The sequence below is a fragment of the Myotis yumanensis genome, unplaced genomic scaffold, assembly GCF_028538775.1.
Source record: "Myotis yumanensis isolate MYYU_CA2020_CCGP unplaced genomic scaffold, mMyoYum1.0.hap1 SCAF_1, whole genome shotgun sequence".
Classification (NCBI taxonomy): domain Eukaryota; kingdom Metazoa; phylum Chordata; class Mammalia; order Chiroptera; family Vespertilionidae; genus Myotis; species Myotis yumanensis.
This window is the reverse complement of record NW_027223752.1, coordinates 197,559,036-197,567,468: the sequence shown is the minus strand read 5'-3', so window position 1 is coordinate 197,567,468 and position 8,433 is coordinate 197,559,036.

Genomic DNA, 8,433 nt, shown 5'->3' with positions numbered 1-8,433 from the left:
TAGTGTGCTGGGCAGGGGAGAGAGAAGCTGCTGAGCCAGATAACTCAGGTGCCACTACTATGTGAGGTAGTGAGTCTAGGGGGCAGCGTGAGGCTGCTCAGATAATAACTGTGGGTACAGCCGAAACCGGTTTGGCTCAGTGGATAGAGCGTCGGCCTGCGGACTGAAGGGTCCCGGGTTCGATTCCGGTCAAGGGCATGTACCTGGCTTGCGGGCACATCCCCAGTGGGGGGTGTGCAGGAGGCAGCTGATCGATGTTTCTCTCCCATTGATGTTTCTGACTATCTATCTCTCTCCCTTCCTCTCTGTGAAAAATCAATAAAATATATTAAAAAAAAAAAATAACTGTGGGTACAGAGACTGCTACTACTGTGTGGAAAAACATGTATTTACCAGCCGGTGTGTGGCTGCCTATATGGGATTGCTGTGAAGAACTGTCCTTTCTAATAGCTATATGGCCACTGGCTTCTGCAATAAAGACTCATTCTTATACACCCACAACTTCTCATGGCTTCTCTGTCTAAGACCCGGCCTCCAAGAAGGTCCAGTCCCTAGGCAGAGGGGTTCGGCCCAACAGTTAGTGCAATGGGCAGGGTCTGAGAAGGAACCTGCCCAGATAGTTGGTGTAGTCTAACAGAAGTCAGGGAAATATATGGACTCAGAGCAGAGCTCTGACTAGGCTCTGGCTGTGTTTCTGACACCCCTCTGTCAGAAATGGACAGATCCAGCAAGCAGAAAGTCAGTAACAGCTTTAGTTGAACTCAACATCATCAATCAACTGAATATCATTGACATCTATAGACTACTTCGTTTAACAACAGTAGAATACAGATTTTCTCAATCTCACATGAAATATTCACCAAAATAAACCACATTCTGGGCCATAAAACACACCTCAACAAATTTTAAAGAATGGAAGTCCACTCTCATAATAAAAAGACAACTGGAAATACCAAATTATCTGGGGATTAAATCTATTTCTAAATAATACATGGGAGAAAGAGTAATCTCAAGAGAAATTTAAAATATTTTAACTAAATAAAAACAGAAACACAATTTATCAAAATTTGTTGAATGCTGTGAAAGCAGTGCTCAGAAGGAAATTTAGAGCATTGAATGCATAAATTAGAAAAAAAGAAAAATTTCAAATCAGTAATCCAAGTTTCCATTTTAGGAATCTAGAAAAAGAAGAAGTTAAATCCAAAGTAAGCTAAAGAAAAGAAATAATAAGAAGTAGAGCAGAATTCAATAAAATTAATAGGAAATAATAAATAGAGAAAAGCAATTAAACCAACAGATGGTTCTTTGAAAAGAGCAATAAAATCAGTAAACCTCTAGTCAGTCTAAGAAAAAAGAAAGGATACATATTACTAATATTAGAAATGAAAGAGGGAACATCACAACAAGTCCCATGGACATTAATTCTACACTAATAAAAGAGAAACATGGTAATTGGCGTACAACCGCTACCCTTTTCATTGGCTAATCAGTGAGTATATGCAAATTAACTGTCAGCCAAGATGGCGGCCGGCAGCCAGGCAGCTGGAAGCCAACATGAGGCTTGCTTGCTGCGGACTCCAACGTTCCCCACCTCACTTGCCGGCCTCTGAGCTACAACTCTAAGAAACTATGTACTATGTTGCAAATAAGAAGATAAACAAAACTCCAGAAACCAGCGGACTGAAACCCAGCCGGACCGAAACATTGTATCCATGTTTTCAGTAGCAAGGCCTCAGAGCTAAAGCTGGCCCAGAATAAAAAAAAACAAAGAAGAAAACAAGGAGCGGTTGGGAGCTTTAGTCACTCGCCACCAGAAAACAGCCCTCAGCCCCTCTCCCAGACTGGCCAGGCACCCCAATGGGGACCCCCACCCTGATCCAGGACACCCTTCAGGGCAAACCAGCCGGCCCCCACCCATGCACCAGGACTCTATCCTATATAGTAAAAGGGTAATATGCCTCCCAGCACCGAGATCAGCGGAGCAGCGAGGCTCCCAGGACTGGGATCAGCATGACAGGGGGCAGCTCCCAAACCCCCTGATCGCCCTGCAGCTCTGTGTGTGACAGGGGGCGGAGCCACAACCTCCCTATCTGCCCTGCTCTGTTCGTGACAGGGAAAGGCGCCCCAACCCCCTGATCAGCCCTGCTCTGTGCCTGATAGGGGGGAGCTCCCCAATCCCCTGATTGCCCTGGGGCTCTGTGCTTGACAGGGTGTGGCGCCCCAACCCCCCCCCCCCACGGGCCCTGCTCTGTGCCTGATAGGGGGGAGCTCCCCAATCCCCTGATCGGCCCTGCTCTGTGTGTGACAGTTGTAGAGCTATAACTTCTCCATCGGCCCTGCCCCGAGTGTGACAGCAGTGGTGCCCCATCCCCCTGATTGGCCCTGCTCTGTGGGTGATAGAGGGTGGCACCCCAACCCCCCTCCACGGGCCTTGCTCTGTGTGTGACAGGGTAGAGCCATAACCTCCCTATTGGCCCTGCCCTGAGTGTGACAGGGTGCAGCGCCCCAAACCCCTGATCCACCCTGCTCTGTGTGTGACAGGGGGCGGTGCCCCAACTCCCCTATCGGCCCTACTCTGTGAGTGACAGGGGGGAGCTCCTCAACCCCCTGATCGGCCCTGCTCTGTGCATGACAGGGGGGAGCTCCCCAACCCCCGATGGGCCCTGCTCTGTGTGTGACAGGGTACGGAGCCCCAACCCCCCTGATGGGCCCTGCTCTGTGAGTGACAGGGGGCAGCGCCCCAACCCCCTGATGGGCCCTGCTCTGTGCATCACAGGGGGTGGCGCCGCAACCTCCCCATTGACCCTGCCTTGAGTGTGATAGGGGGCAGTGCCCCAACCCCCCAATCAGCCCTATCCTGAGCGTGACTGAGGGTGGCATCGCAACCTCCTGATCCACCCTGCTCTGTGCATGACAGGGGGCGGCGCCCCAACTCCCCAATCAGCCCTGCTCTGAGCCCGACCAGGGGCTGCACCTAGGGATTGGGCCTGCCCTCTGCCACCCAGGAGCAGGCCTAAGCCAGCAAGTTGTTATCCCCCGAGGGGTCCCAGACTGCGAGAGGGCACAGGCCGGGCTGAGGGACCCCCCCTTCCCCCCCGAGTGCACAAATTTTTGTGCACGGGGCCTCTAGTAGAATAATAAATGAATACTATGAACAACTCTATTCCCACAAATTTAATAATCTTGATGAAATGGACCAATTCCTTGAAAGGCATAATCTACCAAAATTTACACAAGAATAAATAATATAAATAATATACATATACTAGAGGTTTGGTGTATGAAATTTGTGCACAGATAGGGTCCCTAGGCCTGGCCAGCAATCAGGGCCGATCTGTGGGGTGACTGATGGAGCGATTGAGGGACCCTGCTGGCACTCGCCTTGGCCGACCTGGGGCCTGCGGGCTGAGGGCAGCTCCTGCATTAAGCATCTGCCCCCTGGTGGTCAGTGCACATCATAGCGACAGGTCGTTCTGCTGTTCAGTTGATTTGGTTATTAAGCTTTTCTTATATAAGATAGAAAAATCTTCTAATAATTAAAAACCAGTAGAGTCTACCAAACATTTAAGGAGGAGATGATACCAATTCTCTACAATCTCCTTCATAGGGTAGAAGCAGAGGAAATACTCCTAATTCATTCAATGAGGCTAGCATTTGAAAATTATAGGCCAATATCTCTCATGAACATAGAAGCAAAAATTCTCAAAAAAAATGTTAACAAACTGATTTAAAAAGGTATATAGACCACAACCAATGGAGATTTATCCCAGATATGCAAGGCTGGTTCAACATTCAAATCAGTTCATGCAGTTCATCATATTAACAGACTAAGAAAGAAAAATTGCATCATTATTTCACCATCACTTCACTATATATACTGGATATTAACCAATTTTGTTCACCTATTTAATAATTATTTATTCCCAGTGTGCAACTTGATGTTTTTTTATTTAATGAAGCCTTTTCATGCATAGAACATTTTAAAAGTAAACCAATTCTTGAAAGACACAACAGTGAATACTACTAAACATTTTAGAGAGAAATTATAAAAATTCTCTACAATTTCTTTCAAAGGATGGAAGCAGAGGGAATACTTCTTAATTAATTCTATGAGACCAGGATTACTCTAATACCAACACTAAACAAAGGTATTAAAAGAAAACTACAGACCACTATTTCTCATAAACTTTGATGAACAAATCCTCAACAAAACATTTTTTAAAATAAAAATACTTAATAGTCTAACATATCACACTAAGAACCATAAAATATTAACAAATATTTCCCACCTTTATTTCTTCAAAATATTATCCTATCTATCTAAAATTTAAATTTTATCTTTTTATATTTAGGTTTTGCTGCTATTATTCAGGTCTGGTTATAAACCATTTTTTTTGTGTCAAGATAAGTTAAAGAGCCCTAGCCTGTTTGGCTCAGTGGATAGAGAGTCAGCCTGTGGAACCAATCAATGTGTTTCTCTCACATTGATGTTTCTCTCTGTCTTTCCCTCTCTCTTCTTCTCTCTCTGAAAAAGATCAGTGATTAACAAAAATAAATAAATAAGTAAAAGAAAAGAACATGTATTTTTTAAAGATAAGTTAAAAATACAGATTATTTGTTAACACAAATAGAGTACCTACCTATAAAATAATCAAACTGAGATGAATTTAACAAGACTCTCCTCTGTCATAAGCTGCACATCCTATATAATAAAAGCATAATATGCTAAGTGTCCAATTGTCCGGTCTACCATTCAACCAATCAAAGCGTAATATGCTAATGACTAGAGGCCTAATGCATGAAATTTTTGCAAGTGGCCCGGCCCTCACAGCCCCAGCTGCCTCAGCCCTTGTAGCCCCAGCTTCGTCCGGAAGGTCATCTGGAAGGTTGTCCAGATGGTCGTTCCGCTATTCAGCTATTCAGTCGATTTACATATTACCCTTTTATTATTATAGGTATATTATTATAGATATGCTAAGGCCACTCAACCACTTGCTATGATGTGCACTGACCACCAGGGGGCAGATGCTTCGACTGGTTGGTTAGCTTACTGCTGGGATCTGGCCAATCAGGACTGAGCGAGATGGGCCAGACACACCCTGGAGCCCTCTGGTGGTCCCTCCTTGGCTGGCCAACCTCCCAAATCCCTCCCCGACCCTGATCATGCACCAGTGTGGCCCCTTGGCCTGGCCTGCACCCTCTTGCAATCCAGGCTGAGTGACCCCTCACCCGAGTGCATGAATTTTGTGCACCGGGCCTCTAGTTTCATATATTGTTTCATCTCAGCTTTAAAAGTAAAAAAATATATATATATATTTTAAGCTGCCATTAGGAATCTGAATTCCTAGGCTTATATTAATACCAAAATCCTATCTCTTTTGAGATAATTTTAGTGGAAAAAGTAGAACCCGCATACACAGTTAGATAAGAAATACTATTTCATACGATCCATATCTTAGTTTTCATCAATTTTTGTTTCTTTTTCTTTTTTCTTCAAAAATCTGTATAAATTCAGAATTTCTTTTGTTTTTGAAAGAAAGTCTCTATCTCACTTTTGCAAAAGAAATTTAAATAAAATTGAGTTGATTTCATCATTTCTAATTTTCTAAACACTTCTTGACTTTTGCCATACTCCTTCTTCCCTGGTAAGGTAGACCATTTTGGGAGAAAGTAGTTGTATATTTTTCTCCTGTCCTGACATTTTTATAAATCATTAATTTTTTAATTATATTTTTCTTTTTTCATAATTCTATATGTTATTTTATTATTTTACATAAATTTTAATTTGAGAACTTAATAATATTTTTACCTTCCTTTTAGCATTACTTCCTTTTTACATTATTTTTAATATATTTTATTGATATTTTACAGAGAGGAAGGGAGAGGGATAGAGAGTTAGAAACATCAATGAGAGAGAAACATCGATCAGCTGCCTCCTGCACACTCCCTACTGGGGATGTGCCCGCAACCAAGGTACATGCCCTTGACCAGAATCGAACCTGGGACTCTTGAGTCTGCAGGCCGACACCCTACCCACTGAGCCAAACCGGTTAGCGCACTTTTGCATTACTTTTAAAAGATTATTTCAGGAACTAAAAATATACATTGTTATCACATTCTACTTATATAACACTTCAAGATTTTACCCTTCACTTTTCAGCCATGTTGCAGCCTACATCTTTGTGTTCTGATGCCTAAAGCCAGTGAGAATGTGGCTTTCTTCTGGACTCTTTTTTTAACTATTTTTTTTTAATTTTTCAATTACAGATTTACATCAACATTACTTTGTATTAGTTTCAGGTATACAGCATTGTGGTTAGAAAGTCAGTATTTTACAAAGTGGTCCTCCTTATATTTCAAGTACCTGACACCATGCATAGTTATTACAATGTTATTGACTATATGCCCTATGCTGCACTTCACATCCCTGGAGCTACTTTGCAATTACCAATTAGTATGTCTTAATCCCTTCACATTTTTCACCAAGCCCCCCAAACCCCCTACCCTCTGGCATCATTCTGTTTTCTATAAGTCTGTTTCTGTTTTGTTTGTTTATTTTGTCTATTAACTTCTATATATAAGTAAAATCATATAGTATTTGCCTGCTAGATTTTTAGTTGCCCTTTGCCACCTGGACTAGGCAATGCTCTCTGGCAAGAAACCATATGTTTGTAAACCTCACCCATTATACTTCCTTCCTTTGACTCTCCTTTGATTGACTCCAGTTTTTGCCAGTTTGGGGTCACACTTGACTGTCTTCATATAGTCAGTTTTTACATTTTTCCAAAGTTTAGCATTATAACTTCCAAAGTTTATAACTTTAAGAGCGCTCAATATAAGATACTTTATCATTATTGAAAACAGAATTCTTTAATGTTGACTTTTATTTATTTACTTTTTAATATATTTTTTATTGATTTCAGAGAGGAAGGGAGAGGGAGAGAGAGACAGAAACATCAATGATGAGAGACAATCATGGATAGACTGCCTCCTGCACACACCCCACTGGGGATCGAGTTTGCAACCCGGGCATGTGCCCTTGACCAGAATCAAACCTGGGACCATTCAGTCTGCAGGCCAACACTCTATCCACTGAGCCAAACCAGCTAGAGCTACTGTTGACTTTTAAAGAACACCTTTGGTTGGGGGGGGGGGGGGGCGCAAGGGCAGGTGTGGGGAGAGTATGGACATTGATTCTTTTTTTAAGAACATAAATTCTTAATTTTAGTTTAAAAGTTATCATTTCCTTTTAAGTTTAGTATTTTACATATACATGTGTGCAGGGTGTTTAGAATTCTTTGCCTTTCATAAAGATATTCTCCCGCATTTTCTTTTAAAAACTTTGTGTTACAATTTGCACTTAGACCAACAGTTTATATGGAATTTAATTTTGTGTGCATTATAAAGTAGAAATAAAGATACACTTATTTTTTCCATATAACTCTTTGTGGAATCTGTGCATCTTATTGAAAATGTACAAAGACAATCCTTTATTCACTGCACTGCAATGCCACTTCTGTTATAAATCAAGTAGGTATCAAATGTGGGTCTGTTTTGGAAGTTTTCATTGATTCTTTGATTTGTTTCTAGTATCAACAATAGCCACTATGGACTGGTGTGGTTTTCCATGTTACCCCAAGATCAGCCTTTCTTCCATCTGAACAAAGCCTAAAATTTCAGTATTTATGTCATCTTTCTCCTCTTGGCTCCATGACCACAAAAAACAACAACATATATATGTGTTATTTTTATGTACTTGTTGAATCATCATGCTTTAAATGAGTGAGTTACAGAAAGTACACTGTTCACAGGACACTCCCAAGACTGCATATTCCAGTTTCAGTTCAACCAAGAAGCCTTAATGTCAACTTGGAAAAGAATTAACCAAATGCTCTGTAGCAACTGGAATTATCCACCCCATGACAACACTTCCTCTTTCTGGGTTTATATTTTTCCCAGGGCAAGCTTCAGAGCAGAAAATATGTTTTTAATACATTTATCTGACAAAAGACTTATATCCAGAGTAGAAAATACTGCTATAAAGCTAAAAAAGGGGAGACATCTAAAAACAAACAAACAAACAAAAAACCTCACAAACTTTACTAGGCACTTCAGAAAAAAAAAAAATAAGTATATGCAGATGTCCCTAATATTATGAAGTGATGTTCAACCTCATTGGTCATCAGGGAATTAGAACCACTGCATATTGACCAAATAGCTGCAGTGAAATAATAACACCAAAGGTTGGTGAGGAAGAGGAGCTACTAAGTCTCTACTATTGAGAGTGTAAATTGCTCCTGCCATTTTGGGAAATTACTTGGCAGTTCCTAGTAAAGCAGAATACCCACCTGCCTTATGACCCAGCAACTACGCTACAGTAATAGAGGCTATGTTCTAAACCCACCAGAAATGGCATGCATTTTGTGCACCAAA